The sequence below is a fragment of the Rhinolophus hipposideros genome (assembly GCF_964194185.1).
Source record: "Rhinolophus hipposideros genome assembly, chromosome: 10".
Classification (NCBI taxonomy): Eukaryota; Metazoa; Chordata; class Mammalia; order Chiroptera; family Rhinolophidae; genus Rhinolophus; species Rhinolophus hipposideros.
In genome coordinates this window covers 75,794,469-75,810,381 of record NC_138056.1, presented here as the reverse complement: position 1 = coordinate 75,810,381, position 15,913 = coordinate 75,794,469, and the positions used below count along the sequence as shown (strand labels likewise).

General features: G+C 39.9%; 1 protein-coding gene across 4 annotated transcripts in view; it reads right to left on the bottom strand.

Annotated features, from left to right (window-relative positions):
- Positions 1-15,913, bottom strand: part of EXPH5 (exophilin 5) — a 72,952-nt gene that overhangs the window by 36,589 nt on the left and 20,450 nt on the right. Inside the window, exons 1-2 of one of the 4 annotated variants that reach the window (XM_081063547.1) lie at positions 4,334-4,935; positions 3,230-4,276 (exon numbers count right to left, since the gene is read on the bottom strand). The exons of the other annotated variants lie outside the window; for them this stretch is intronic. The gene's annotated coding sequence lies outside the window, so the exon portion shown is untranslated. Of the gene's footprint in view, positions 1-3,229; positions 4,277-4,333; positions 4,936-15,913 lie in introns of those variants that run through there. 4 annotated transcript variants of the gene reach the window in all.

Genomic DNA, 15,913 nt, shown 5'->3' with positions numbered 1-15,913 from the left:
CATTTTCTATTTTTACAGTGCTTCTGAAAGACACTGAAGTAGAATTACTGGGTCAAAAAGTCTAAACATTTCTGTGATTTTTTTATACACCCTGCCAAAATGCTTCTCACAATGGCTGCAGCAATATTACCGATGCCTGCAATGTACGATTGCCATTAGACAATCTTGGGAGACTACGTATTACTATTTTGAGTGTTTTTATTTTCTGAATTTAATACTTTCAAGGGACCATGTTTATAATTGTGGGTGGCTATTTTCCTTTTAAGAATTTTTGTTTCCTTAATAAAATATGCTACATTTCTTTGATAAGGAGTGCGGTTTGAACACTTTCCCATGTCTGTTTACTAATTACATTTTGTGTTTTGGCAGTTGTACATTTTATCAGTTTATGAATCAATGCATCATAGTTTTCATTGGAATGAGGCACATTTAATAAAAATATGAACTCATTGCTTTAAATATTTCCCCCAGGTTTCTGACTTTCATTCTGATTAAAGTTGAACGTTGGGCCATAGAAACCTATGGATTAGAAGTAGGTAAAACATAATTGATTTGTAGATGTGCATATGCTAATATTTGTCTCATGAAAACTGAGAAATGAAACTCAGACATTAGGTACATGCAGGTATATGAAAGGGTAACATTTTAAGGAAATCCAGCAGCTTCTAAAGCAGAAATATTTCAAGAATGATCCTGGGATGGTTGTCAGGAAAGTGGGGAACATGTAAAGCCAGAAAATTCAAGGGTAAGGTAGTAAAAATTAGCATTGTGTTTACTTATTACCAAGGAAGCAAAACATAAATAGTTCAGCCATTTAGAGCAGACAGTCCACTTTATGCCAATGAGAGGAACTTCAGGGATATAAACGACATACATGTAGATAAATTACACATGCGCAGCTTGTTTGCTTCATTAGTCCAGTTGACTCAATGTTTCATGAGGGACTATTGTCTGTACTTGTAATCTGTTCTACCCCTAGGCTGGTTAATTTGACTACATTAAATCAGGTCTTTTTTTACTGGGCCATATAGTCTCAGCCCTCTGCTCCAAGTCAAAATGCTCTTCCTTCATTCACAAGAATCTAGTCTGCCATGTGCTGCCTTGGATTCCATTCTAGCACCTCCTGAATGAGTCTGTCCTCCGAGGTTCCTCCTCTGGAGTTAAATTTATTTTTCCGTTATTTTCCATTCTTGAGTAATGAACCACATCCCTCTTCTCCTCTTCTTAATCTTCCCCACCTGTGCCCTTTCTGACCTTTGCTACTCACTTTTCTTTTTCACCTTTATTCTGAGCATGTCTTTTTCCTCTTTGTCATCTTTATTCTCATGAGTAATTAATTATGTACTACCCATTTAGAATGTGCTCAGTAAATGATAGCTGTCCCTTTATCTTCATTCCTTGACCTCACTTGTCTGCTTTCTGTGAATCAAATCCTAGCCCAGTCTTGAGTTGCCATTTGATAGTGGAAAGAGCACTGGACGAAGGTCAGGTTCTAGCTGGACGATCTTGGCCAAATATTTAACTTTCTTGGCTTTATTTTCCTTGTTTGTAAAAGAAGGTTAGATAATGTGGTATGCTGTTTACAAAGAAGGCCTCTACAAGGCCCCTCATCCCTGAAGTTACACTCCTTTGCAATGTGACTGTCACTTCTCCACCCCCTTGAATCTGGGCTCACCTTGTGTTTGCTTAGACCAGTTGAAAGTGATAAAGTGAAATTGTAAGACTTCTGAGCCTTGGCCTTAAGAGGCCTTGTAGCTTCTGCACTCTTCCTTCTGGTATCTTGATACTGCTATGTAAAGAAGCCTGGGTTAACTTTCTTGAGGATGAGATCTTGCACAGAGAGAGGCACAGCTGAGAGCCATCCCCAACTGCCAGACAGGCGAGTGAAGCCATCTTAGATCAGACACAGTCGAGCCATCAGACCACTGGAGCCAAATGAGTGATCCCAGGTGAGACCAGGAGGAGAACCACCCCACTGAGCCCAGCCCAAATGGCTGTCCCACAGAACTGAGCTAATGAACACAAGTCCTTTCAAGATTATAAACTTTGCAATGGTTTGTTGTGCACAGTTGAAAAACATGGACACAGATGAGGATTATCTTGAAGATATCTTCTAGTCTAAAATGTTCAGTCAAAAGACTTATTCCCATCAGATTTAAATCATTGAGAAATCTTATAAAACTGAAAAGGGTTTTAAAACATCAATCTCCCTGTCTCCAGGTGAAATAACGACAATAACAAATAATAACAGCAGATGCTATGTATGGACCTCCTATTTATCTCCCAGGATTTTGCAGTCATTGCTAATCCTCACAACACTGCAGAGATCCTGACGTCCTTATTGACAGAGAAGATACTGAACTCTGCAGACTAGAGCTGTTGAACTGGGATGGGAACTCACGCTTCCGTTCTGAAGCCCAGTGTCTGTCTCATTGTCTCTGGGAATTATTAACTCCATTAATATGCAATACAATTGATATAAGCTTAAAGTGACTTTACCACTTAAAAAGGTGGTAATGGTCATTCAAAGATGATTGAGAAGAGAGCAGTGAAAGCAAGCAAGTCCCTGAAACCATAAAACAGGGGTTATAGTGTCCATTTTCTTGTCAGAAAAATCTCAAATATTTCTCACAATCATTCCCGTTATCAGCTCCTCTTGCCAAGGGCATAAATTCCTCTTTGTGCTGTTTTCACCCCCTTTTTGTCTCATCACTCACAGTTTCTCTCTACTTTTCTTACTTCCTTGGCGTCTGTATACATATTGTCGGTTCTTTTGTCACCTTCCTGTACCCGACCCATCTTATTGCACCTTGCTCTGCCTTCTAGATAGCTAAGTGTCCGGATCTCTGTCAGCCCTCCATTCTTGGTTTCAAGGACCTCTTGCCAAATATTCTCCAAATCCCCCACCCTATCCTGGTCTCTCAAGTTAAGTCATTAGTGAACCCTGGAACAAATTGTTCAATTACTCTGAATCCTGTAAAAGCGGATTTGTTGCTTGAATTATAGGAGATCAAAGCAACATAAAGTTTTCCTCCCACACAGGAATTCAAACACATTTTTGTTTCATGTTGCCCAGCAACCACACACAGAAAAAGCACAAATGTAGTGCATGGGTCAGGAACTGTGTCCCGAGTCAGAGCTTAAACATCCCGTTAATATCATATGGAAGCTGCATCAGTCTGTCCAACCAAGAACCTTTTCAAAATACTGCAACACCCTGGAAACTCACCATCTCAGGAAAGTGTTGCCCCTTTGTTTTCCTGCTCCAGAAAGGTGATACTTCCAGGTGGAGATTTCACATGGCTCATTCTCGAGGGAAAGCTTTAGGACAACTATGGTGAGTTCTCAGCCAGGGAAGGGTGGAGTAAAGACAGAAAAAACCCTGGTCAGTGACTGCCACGGCAGCTTTACAGGGCCTGGCCTCTCCTCTCCCTGTTGATCTTCTAAAAAGATGTTTTTTGAGAGCCTTTACCCTGACATCAGAACCTGTTTTGGGCTTAGCCCATTGCCAAGACTAAGGGAGGGGCAGGGATTAGAAAAAGCAAGCAGGTGTACGGCAAAAACTGTGCTCTTTTGTTAGTAGTAAAGTTAAACCATAGAAAGAACTCTGGAGGAAGGGAAGATCAGATAAGGAAAAGTGATAAACTAAAGCAAGCAACAACAACAAAAAATAACACATCTTTAGAACTCAGAGTGGCAGCAAAATAATAGCACCAGTTTCTGTATACATATTGTCAAGCTGTAGGGACAGAGCCAGGAGTGCAGTTTCCAGGCTCTCGGGCTCACGTGGAAAGGTGCTGGCTCGGGTAGTAAATGACCATCAACTGTGACTGGATGGTCGTCTGCTGTGACTGGTTGGCTGTCGGGTGTAACCGGTTCGCCAACTGGCCACTGATATAACTGCCGTGACTGCGTTGGTTGGTTGGCTGGTTGGCAGGTAGAAAAGTGGATGGAGAATTGTGGATTGTGTGGATCCTACTTCGTGTGTCTCCCCAGCCACCAGCGAGAATACAGTGGTATGACTTCCCTACCTATGGCTCCTTGGGAGTTCCTTTTTGGCCTCACCATGTCCTGCGTTCCTATGTGGGGAGCGGGAGCTGAGACCCCACGAGACACCCTGCATGACACACGCCAAGCTAGATAATAAAGCCCATTTAAACTCCTTGAACGGCTATGATTGAGATTACCCAATCTAGAATAAAAGACAACCTTTTATAAATATTTTAAATTGAGCACTGTAACATTCCTATCCAGGAATTTATTCTCACATAAATTCCTGACACAGAGTCACAGAGTCACAACAGAATTAAAAAATAAATTGTCTAAATAACACAGTCACAACAGAATTAAAAAATAAATTGTCTAAATAACACTAATGATGTATAATTCCCATACTGATTCAAATCACAGCGAGTGATCTCTTACCAGTTAGTCCCTCTAAAGAAGGTGCTGTAGAAAGACTAGCTGTCTACTTGGAGATCCACTTAGAGTTTAAGTGCCAATCAGGGCTTTTCTGTCTTCCTAGGTTCATCTTTTTAAAATCCATTTGTGCCTTTTACCCAAACCACCTGAGAAAGCACCAGTGTCACCTCTGCATTTACCAAATTTTATTGAATTTCTTGTCATGTACCTGATGGGGCCTCTGTATTTCAGCCTGAAGGGTCCCCAATCATAGTTCTCATGTGTCAGTTGCCCTTTCACTACCTTTGCCCTTTCCTTCTGTTGTTTCTCTCAGGATCCATCACATGATTAAAAAGAAATAATTAGAAGAGGATTTATGATTCCACATTCAAACTGACAATAACTTTATGCAAGATGGAGACGATATTTTGTGTTATGTCTGGTACCTTCATAGTGCTGCTGAATGTTATGGGAACCTTGCACATTGTAACAGCACTTTGCTCCCAGAGGAGGAAACTGGGCCTACAATTAAATGTTAAGTGTGGGGCCGGCCCAGTGGCTCAGGCGGTTAGAGCTCCATGCTCCTAACTCCGAAGGCTGCCGGTTCGATTCCCACATGGGCCAGCGGGCTCTCAACAAAAAAAAGGCAAAAAAAAAAAAAAAATTCTCTTTAAAAAAAAAAATAAATAAATAAATGTTAAGTGTGTATCATGTGACAGCCACTGTGCGGGAGGCTTCCATATAAATTATCGCATTTAATCACCACAGGTGTCCAAGAGGGGAGCTATTATTATATTCATATTACAGTAAAAGGAATTGAAGCCATCAAAGGTAAAACAAACAAACAACAAAACTCGCCTGTGATTGTAAAGTGGTGAGTGAAAGAGCTAGGCTTCCACCTAGTTTCAGACCCCCATGATCCAGCATGGTAACGTGTTGAGTGAGTATAGGTATTATTTTCTAGAGCCTGAATTATTGAACACTTGCATGTCTCTGTACTTTTTTGCATCCTAGTTGCCTTGCCACTGTATTGTCAGCTCCCGAAGCAGAGTACCAGACTTCCTGAACACACAGCAAGCCGTGACTAAATATTTATTGAATAATCCAATAAATAAACACAAAAGAATTAAAAACTGGAATTTTTAGCCTTTACTTTCTACTTATTCATCTTTATACAGATGCTCAGACATCTGCCACTGAAACTTGCAAGACAAGAGTTAATGCAAGTTCATTGTTAGGATTCTATAATTGTAGGGAAGCTGCAGAATTGGATATAAATGGCTGTTATAGGACTGTGACTGTAAAGATGTAACTCAGGGAATCAATAACATGGTTAGACATAGCTAGTTTGCAGTCTGATCCACCTGATATTCAGCTGTTTTCTCTCTGTTTCTCTCCCTCACTGCCCAATTTAATCACTCTGCTTTCCCAAGGCTACATGCATACCTTGATAATCTAACTAATCAGCAGAACACTAACTTGCAAGAAACTGAGTCAGCCCTCCGGACACCAGCAACCAGGCTGCAATTCTTGACTGTGATTCTCTGTCAGATGACATATGAATCACCCACAAGACGGGATTCGAGATAACCATCGCAGAACAAACTGGACCCCAGGAGATGTTCTCCTGGAAGAGTCATATGACCAACTCCCCCTTTCCTTTGTTCTACTTCCTGTGTGCCTATAAAGACTTCTCACCATTCTAGGAATGGGGAGATGGCCTTTTGACAGGAGTCTGCCATCCTCCCAGAATGCCGGCATACTGAATAAACCTTCTTTTCCTTCCACCAGCCTTGTCTCTCAATTTTTAACTTTTTCATGCAGCAGGCAGCCGGACCTGAGCACGGTAACATTACTAGCACAACTACAAGGCAGGTTAGAGCCAATAAGTTCTCATGCATAAAGTGTATGATCTCAATATCTTGGATTTGCTATTATACATTTATTTGTATATTTACATGTTTTGTTATTGTGTTATATCATATCATATGTCCTAGCCTATTTATCACATGGCTTCTTTCCAAAGATGAGTATGAGGTGGGATCAAACACTACGGTGAATGTTTAAACAACAAAAAAATTATTACAGTAAAAGACACATTGCTATTATTACCTCTCAAAATACTCCCCCTTGCATCGAACACACTTATCTCATCATTCTTGCCACTTTCTGAAGCAGTTCTGGAAGTCCTCTTTCGTGAATGTCTTTAGTTGCGCTGTCATGGCTGCCTCGATGTCCTGAATTGATTCAAAACGTGTACCTTTTATGGTCATTTTAACTTTGGGGAAGAGCAAAAAGTCACACGGTACCAGATTTGGTGAATAAAGTGAATGAGGACACACCGTAATGTTTTTATTTGACAGAAATTGCCATTCTAGAAGTGATGTGTGATACCGAGCCTTTCTGATATGATCACAGAACATGGTGAATGCTGCTGCCGAGTGCCATCCAATGGAAAGGCAGGGATCTTCACTGTCTGAAGTGGCGTGTCAAAACTTAGTAACTGTGGGTGACAAGTTTCAACCTGTTCAGTGCAGTCAGTTGGGTGTGAGCTATGGTTGAGAGAAGGTGTGTTTTAAAGTGTGCCCTAAATCATCCTCCATCATGAAAACGCTCCATGTCACACATCACTTCTGGTATATGGCAATTTCCATCAAATTAAAACATTAATGTATGTCCTCATCTACTTTATTCATCAGATCTAGCACCGTACAACTTCTGGCTCTTCCCCAAAGTCAAAATGACCATAAAAGGCAAACATTTTGAATCAATTCAGGACATGGAAGCAGCCATGACAGGGCAACTAAAGACACTCAAGAAAGAGGACTTCCAGAACTGCTTCAGAAAGCGGCAAGAATGATGGGACAAGTGTGTTTGAAGCAAGGGGGAGTGTTTTGAGGGAGATTAAAGGCAATGTGTCTTTTACTGTAATGATTTTTTTTTATTTAAACATTCACTGTATTGTTTGATCACACCTCGAATATCCCAAATTCTGACCATACCTTCTATACTGCTAGTTAAGTAGACTTAGGTAACAAGACATATCTAGTACATATATAGGGCATCTCTCTTTTATTCTTATGAATAAGAATGCAGAGTATATTTTTGTCTCATATTCGGGCAATTTAATGTTAATTCTTATATTATGTCCTGCCAAGAAAAGAGACAGAAAGAGGATTGATATTGAGGAGCATAGGCAATGCCATAAGGTTGAAAGTAAGTGATGCCTCCATAGTTTCATTCTGGGTCCAGGCAGAAAAGTCACAAGACTGTATTGCCTCCACTGTAATTAATATCCCCCATTGTTTTATTGAAATTACTTCACTCTTTGTGTCATGCAAACTTAAAGATGTTGGAAAACAAACTCCAGTCTAACATTCTGGAAGTAGCTTTAACTTTAAGGAACTTAATGCTTCAATATGAGACTCCTTCCCCCCCACTCCTACCCACATACACTGACCAAATAGGTAAGCTAAGAGGAAAGAAAGAGTTCTCAAATAGCTATTCAGTCTTTGCTTCAGGACACAAAATCCTGAGAAAATGCCCTGGATTTCCTAAATGCCACACTGTGAATGTATTATTGCCCCTCGGTTCCCATCAAGGGTCATGGGAACTCAGAAGTCCATGACTGTAAATTACTATCCACTGCAGGATTCACAGACTGAGTCAAAGACAGTTTGATATGGACATCTGATAAAGCTCATTGGCTTGGATTACAGTGTGTAGTACATGTTCAAAAAGTTAACCCCTGAAGTAACCCTTATCCAAATGGTTGCTGCCTTTCCCAAGTTCGCTCTAGCAAAGCTGCTTCACAACGATCATCTTGGGTTTAAACTGCTTTTCTCCATCTCCGGTCTGTAGGGAGCTGACAGACCGACATTCCACCTTATCAGAAATTACTGTACAATCACACATCAAAGTGGTTTGCTTTGAACATTTCCCCCTGAATCCTTGTACTAAATGTTGTCCTTAGAATTATTATTCTGCTGATCAGTTATTCCAAGCACACATATTTTCATGTGGTATTATCTCACCTAGAAGTTTATTGTGTTTTTGTCTTTAGATGTAGTTAATTTATTCACCCAAACACACTCCTAAAATGCACTCCTAGAAGACTATCACAAAATCAGTACCTTGAGTGAAATGAAGTAATGCTGCAGTACAAATGCATGTGTCTTCTCTTAGTTATGTAAATTATTTGTGGAATCTTCACATTTGTATAAAAGTTATTTTACTGGTAATATTGTTATACGTTATTATTTGCTATCATGTTAACTTTCAGATTTTAGTCCCTAAGTTCTTCTTTCTCAATAACAAAGGCAATTTATGATCATTGTTCATAATGTAACAAATGCTTTATCATAAATCTCAATAGGTCTTTGGAGAAAAAGGCTAAATGAAGCTTCGTTACATAATAAAAATGATAATGGAGCATTGTAGGTTATGTACTTTAAAGGGATATGTCTGAGGTAATGCCAGGTGTATTTTACAGAAGTAGAAATGAAAAGAACTTGGTATAGGTATATGGGTGTGGCTTATTCTTTATTAACAATGACCTTAGATTTTAAAAGCCATCATCTATTTAGCTTTCAGTTCCTTTGGACTTGTTTGCAAAAATGTTTTTCTTTCAGGTAGGATAAAGTAATGTATAACAAAGAAAAAGAAACATGGATACCTGATTCCCCCAACTTTCTGTTTTGGTTTAAATCGTTCTGGCACCTCTATTCTCTTTATTGACATGCAAAAATAGGATTCAGGCCATAGAACTAATGAATTAAGCATGGTAGTAGATCTGTCTGAGAAACTTGGACTACTTTTCTAGCACATAGGCAGTGTATGAAGTTCTGGGAGCCTGTCCCACTTAGAGCAAAGTGGTTGTGGGTAGTTGCTGTGCTTTGTGTCATGTGATCTAAACCTTTTTGCATTCCTGGCCCTAATTAACCAAACCAGGGATTTGTGCTTGACCCCCAAACTAAACATGAGCAAAAATACTGCCCAGCTGATGTGCTTTACTTTGAAGAGTAATTAAAAAGTTAAAATGTCCTTTCTTTTGGCATGCTTTAAAATCATGATGACAAGTAAGACAAACTAAAGTGACACAGAAGATTAGAGATACACAGTGAGAAGGCATTAAGCAGTACCCTGAGTAGAAGCTGTGATGCAACAGTTACAAAGAGGCAGAGCCATGGGGCAGAGAGGAAAGTTCTAAGAAGAAAATCAGCTGTGGCAATGGAAGCAAACAGGGAGAAGGAGAGCAGAGTAGTTGAACCGCAAGTCTGGCTGATTATCATCCTGGTTGATTGTCACCAGAATGCTGCTTTATTCTGATCAACTTTCCAATTCCCAAGGATTGTCTGTGCAGGATGAGGCTGTTTCCTGTGTTTCCTTACTTCCCCACTGTAGACTCACAATGAAGCGCCATCCATCACATAACTAAAGCAGCCAGCCATAGCAATATATAGGAATCCGCTCACAAGGGAGTTTTTCAGCACTGGGATAGGAAATTTCAAATGTCAGCAAAACTGACTTTGATTCATTATAACATTTTAAATTTGTTTTCTAATTATGAAAGTAAAATTGCACTCATAAATATGAATTGGAAAACGCAGAAAAGATTGAAGAAAAAAAAAGGCACTCATAATCCCCTATTAAAGAGAAACCCACAGGCCCAGAATGGCATCACCTGTGCTACAGCCCATCTTACCAAATCTAGACTTACCAAATCCTGACCTGGTTGCTGTTTTGACCTTCACCGGTAATGTAATCTTAAGGAACCAGTCTGGAATTTTCTGGTCCATACCAGTGAGGTAATCTGTCACACTGGCCATCTCCAAGCTTCCCTTAGTAAGAAGAGACAATCTGCAAGATAAAACCCTTGCCATTCCTTCCCCCTCCCCTCCAAAGAATATATCTTGGTTTAAAAATAATCTTTCCTTTTCCTAGTAATTCCTTTGCCACAACCTTCTTCCTGTAAAAAGCTTCCATTTTATAAAACCCCTTGGAGCTTGCTTCTCGTTGCTAGATGGGATGCTGCCTAATTCATGAATCCCTTAGTAAAGCCTATTAGATCTTCAAATTTACTCTTTTGAATTTTGTTGTTGAACACCCCATAACCAGAAATACTGCAGTGTGTGTGTATGTCCACCTACGTAGCATTTTAAAGCACGAGTAACAGGCTGTTGCACTGAAAACCAGCCTGTCTGTTTTAGCTGAGGCATAAAATCAAGAAATTCTGCATATCCAAGAGAACTGTGAAAAGACTAATCAGAGCACTCTTGGTAGGATTTGTAAAATCAAACTAAAAAAAAGCCAAAGCCTTTCCCTTATGTTTTCTTTTCGTTTTATAGTTTCCAGTATTCTGTTTAAGGTTTTAGCACATTTTAGGTTGATTTTTGTGTATGGTATATGATAAGGGTCCAGTTTCATTCTTTTGCATGTAGATATCCAGTTTTCCCAACACCATTTGTTGAAAAGACTCTCTTTTCTCCATTGTGTATTTTTGGCACCCTTGTCAAAGATTAGTTGACATGTATGCATGAATTTATTTCTTGGCTCTCTACTCTGTTCCATTTGTCTAATCTTTATGTCAGTACCATATTGTTTTAATTACTGTAGCTTTGTAACATATTCTGAAACCAGGAAGTGGCATGTGATTTCATGGATATGACAACAAAAGCAAAAATAGACAAGTGGGTCTATATCACACTAAAAAGCTTCAGCACAGCAAATAAAATAATAGGGTGAAAAGGCAACCTGTGGAATAGGAGAAAATAGATGCAAACTATATCTCTGATAAAGGGTTAATTTCTAAAATATGTAAGGACCTCCTACAACTCAGTAGCAAATAAATAACCTGATTTTAAAATGGGCTAAGGACTTGAATAGACATGTCTCCAAAGAAGGCATACAAATTGCTCAATGTCAATAATCCTCAGGTAAATGCAAATCAAAACCACAAGGAGATATTACCTTGTACTCATTAAGATGGCTATTATAAAAGAGAGAGAGAGAGAGAGAGAGAGAGAGAGAGAGAGAGAGAGAGAGAGAGAGAGAAACTGTTGGCAAGGATGAGAAAATTGGAACCCTTGTACACTGTTGATGGGAATGCAAAATGACATAGCTACTATGAAAAACAGTATGGAGGTTCCCCAAAAATTTAAAAATAGAACTATCATATGGTCCAGAAATTCCACTTCTGGAAATATATCTGAAGGAAACAAAAACACTAGGTCTAAGCGATATCTATACACTCATGTTCACAGCAGCTTTATTCACAATGGTAAAGATGTAGAAACAATACATCAGTAGGTGAAGGAATAAATAAATAAAATATGGTATATACATACAATGGAATATTATTCAGCCTTTGAAAAGAAGGAAATCCTGCAATATGCAACAATGGTGGATGAACCTTGCAGAAATTATGCTCAGTGAAATAAGCCAGTCACAAAAGGACAAATACTGCATGAATCCACGATATGAGGTTTCTAAAATAGTCAGACTCGTAGTAGCAAAGAGTAGAATGGTGGATGTCAGGGGTTAGGGAGAGGGAAATGGGAAGTTGCTAATCAACATGTATAAAATTTCAGTTGTGCATGAATGAATAAGTTCTGCTCTACGATATTGCACCTATAGATAACAGTGCTGTGTTTTGCACTGAAAAATCTGTTTAGAGAGTAGATCTCATGTTCAGTGTTCATACAACACACACACACACACACACACACACACACACCTAAAGCCCTCATGTTAGGGTTACAAGTCCCCTTATCCACATTGAGTCAGAAGACTAGAGACAGTGGGAGTCTTTCTTTAGAGAGAGGGCTTCAACAGTACCACTGAAAGAGCTTAGTATATGCCCCTTACAGTTTTGGGGAAAAGCTGGCTGGTGTTTGACTCTTGCCCTAGAAGTGTAAGTTTGAGAAATGGGGGCCAGCCAGCCCAGAGTGAAGAAGTAAAGGGAGATTGTTCGGCTGGTAATCAGTCCTTGCTTCCAGGGCTTCTCAGGCAGAAAGGGTGTGCATGTTTCCCGTGGACAAGATGTGGGCCACAGGAGAGTCTGAGGAGATGTGGGCTTCTCTCACATGAGAGCTGGCTCAAGAGGTGAAGAGACTTAAGAGGCTGTGGGTGAACCACTGGATTCCTAGGAACATTGTGGGGTTGGCAGAGAGCAGGGGAGAGCACACCCCATCAAGAGAGCTGCAGAACAGTGCCTGACTATGGACGCATCTCTGAAAACCCCACATGATCACCTAAGAGGCAAATTTAAACATCTGTCCAACCAGAGAGTGTGAAGCCACCCTACAGCCATCCCAGTAAGCTTTTCAGCATATTGTATGTCCCTTAAGCCACCCCCTCCAACCTAACCTTGTACCTCTTCTCCCATCCACACTCCACTTCAACTCTGGAATAGCCAAAAACCAACATCGAGGGAGTGAAGAGGCAGAGGCTTATGGGGAAAGGGAGGATCAGATCCCTCCTCACTGTTACAGGCTTCTCACTGCGGCAAGCTCTGGCTGTGTCAGGGCAATAGCTGCTGCTCTGAGTGAAGTTGAATTAATTGGGGACTGGACGATCGAATTATCGGACTGAATTGAGACTGTGTTTTGTGTCTCCATGTGACCAAAACACTTTTATTACCTAAGAGTGAGCAGAAAAGTCATGGGACTGCCCGCATTTAATACAGTAGCATTTAAAGGCAAAACTGAAGATGTTTTCTGGTCATATTATTATCATATGATATATATGGTTATATTATTATCATTCAACATGCCAGTTATACATGTATAATTTAAAAAATGCTTTTATACTATAAATACTGTTTTGCAGTCCACGTTTCCCACTTAGCATTATATTAAGAATGCTGTGTTACACCAATGTCATTTTACAATTGTATCTTTATGCCATAGTATATGTACGTACTCCCATATTATTAGATACATCAGCTGTTTCTAATTTTTTATAGCTATACTGTTGAAATGAACATGCTTCAGAACTAGCATGGTATACAGCTCTGATAAATTTCTTAGGATAAATTTCCTTGAAACAGAATCACCAGGCGAAAGGATGAACATGTTTTCATGACTTATGAAACACTTCGCCAAATTGCTCTGGAGAAAGGTTACGCCAAAGTTTTCTCCAACCATCAGATTCTATATGAGGACCAATTTTCCCATGCCCTTGCCAACATTAGGTATTATTGTTCTTATTAATCTTTGCTATCTGATACCTAATAAGCAAAAACATGGACCTTTTCATTTAAAAAAATTCTTTGAGTACTAGAGAGGTTGAACATTATTTCATATGTTTATTGGATATGCGTCATGTTTTATGACTTAATCTGCTCAAAACCTTTGCTTATTATTTTAACCAGGTGTCACTGAAAATATTAGTTCTTTGAAGTTGAAGGCAAAGGGCCAAAAGGATGGCTGAATTGGCAACTCTTGGTATTTGTTTCAAAGTGTAGTGCACAGACTGGTCTGTGTGTCACTGAGCAGGGCACTGAAAATGCCGTGGAGCAGTGCTGGCTGTCTGCAGCGCACCTCATCCTCTGGGTTACTTGCCTCCTATTGTTCTTGCTTCTGTTCAGGTTGCAGGGCTAAGTACAAAGAGGTATAATGTGGCCGAACTAACCAGACACCATTGTGTCTAACCCTATCTTCATCTTTTCCCAGCCAGTTGTACCAAACTGGCACGGTTGCATAAAATCACTGTCTGAGCTCACGTGAGGGTGCTGGGCCTGGATGGTGGGAAAAATCAGATGATGGGTTCTAATCCCTTTGTTACTTGGGCTGATCGAATGACATCTATGTTTCTCATTCTCCTCATCTTTAAAACTCAGTTCTTTATGACCAGACCCCACGCTTACCTATCTGGACTTGCTTCCCATTAACCTCTCATTTAAACCCTAGGTGCCAACCATTCCAAACTCTGTGCGATGCATGCTTTCTAGGTCTTTTTCCAAGTTACTCTTCCTCCTTACACAATCTTTTCCCACGATCTAACTCAGGGCTGGAACTTAGCTAAAAGATTGAAAAGTGGTATTTGAGTGAAAAAAAAATGAATTCAATTAAACTATAACGAGCATTTAAATTTGTAAGAAAGATTTGAAGACACTGGGAAATTTAAGATCTAACAGAGGGAAAAGATATGTATAAAATAGCTGTGATATATAACACAGGACCTGGAAAATCATTAAAAGAGAAATTTCTCTACCTACAACACTTCTGACACTAACTATTTTGGAATCAGTGCAGACCCCACAGGTTAAGGGCTCAGTCCCACAAAACTGACCCCATTTTAGATACCAATCTCAAGTCCAGGCCTCCAGTATTTCTGATTGACAAACTGGCTATAAACTGGAGGTTCCCATGACGTCCTCTTCAGGTTTAATAATTTTCTAGAATAGCTCACAGGTAAATATTTTATGTGCTTTTACCAATTTATTTCTAAGGATATTTTAAAGGATACAAATGAATAGCCAGGTATGAAGAGATACATAGGACAAGGTCCAGAAAGTTCCTGAGCACAGGAGCTTCTGTCCCCATGGAGTTTGGGTTATGCCACCCTCCTGACACATAGACACATTCATGTCCACCAGCCCAGAAGCTCTCTGAACTTTGTTGTTTAGGGTTTTATGGAGGCTCCTTATGTAGGCATGATTGATTAAATCATTGGCCACTCTTGATGAAGTCAATCTCCAGCTTTTCCTCTTGGAGATCAGGGGGTGGGGCTAAAAGTTCCAAACCCTCTGATCACCTAGTTAGTTCCTCTGGAAACCAAACCCCATCCTCCAAGACTCACCTCATTAGCATTAACTCAAGTGTGGTTGAAAGGGGCTTATGAATAAGGAAAGATACTCCTCTCACCCCTACCATTCAGGAAATTTCAGGGACTTAGAAAGGCAGGAACTGGGGACAAAGACCAAATATATATATATATATATGTTCCCCAAAAGGTATACACATTTTAAGAGAAGAAAAAACTGTATTAAAACTGTAATACTCAATATATACCAATAACAAAAGATGAATATAAGTCATACAAGTCACGTGTATACATTTTTTTGGCACCTTCAGTGTATGTGTGTGTGTGTCTGTGTGTATTTCTTATTATATCACAATCATATGATAGAAACCAAGACTCTTGCTTTGGGATCATAAATAAGGTTAATTCTGGCTAAGGCCTGAGAAAGCATTCATGAAGATGGGTCCTAAAGGACAGGTAGTGCAACCACAGAACCAGCTCAAAGTGCTCCTATCCTGTTTAACAAGACACTTTTTTGCTTTTCAGAGACAACGGACCAAAACCACAAGTCATGCAGCAGAGGAGAGAACTTTGACCTTCACTGCACTTGGAATTAAAGCCTTACACTCCTCCCCCTCCCCCTATCCCCTAACCAAAAGACTGGGACAGAACCTGAACTTGAACATCAGAACCCTTGCAGAAGTGAATGGTCTATAGTCCTGGAAGACGCAGTGCTGACACCCCTTTACCATAAATGCCAAGTTTC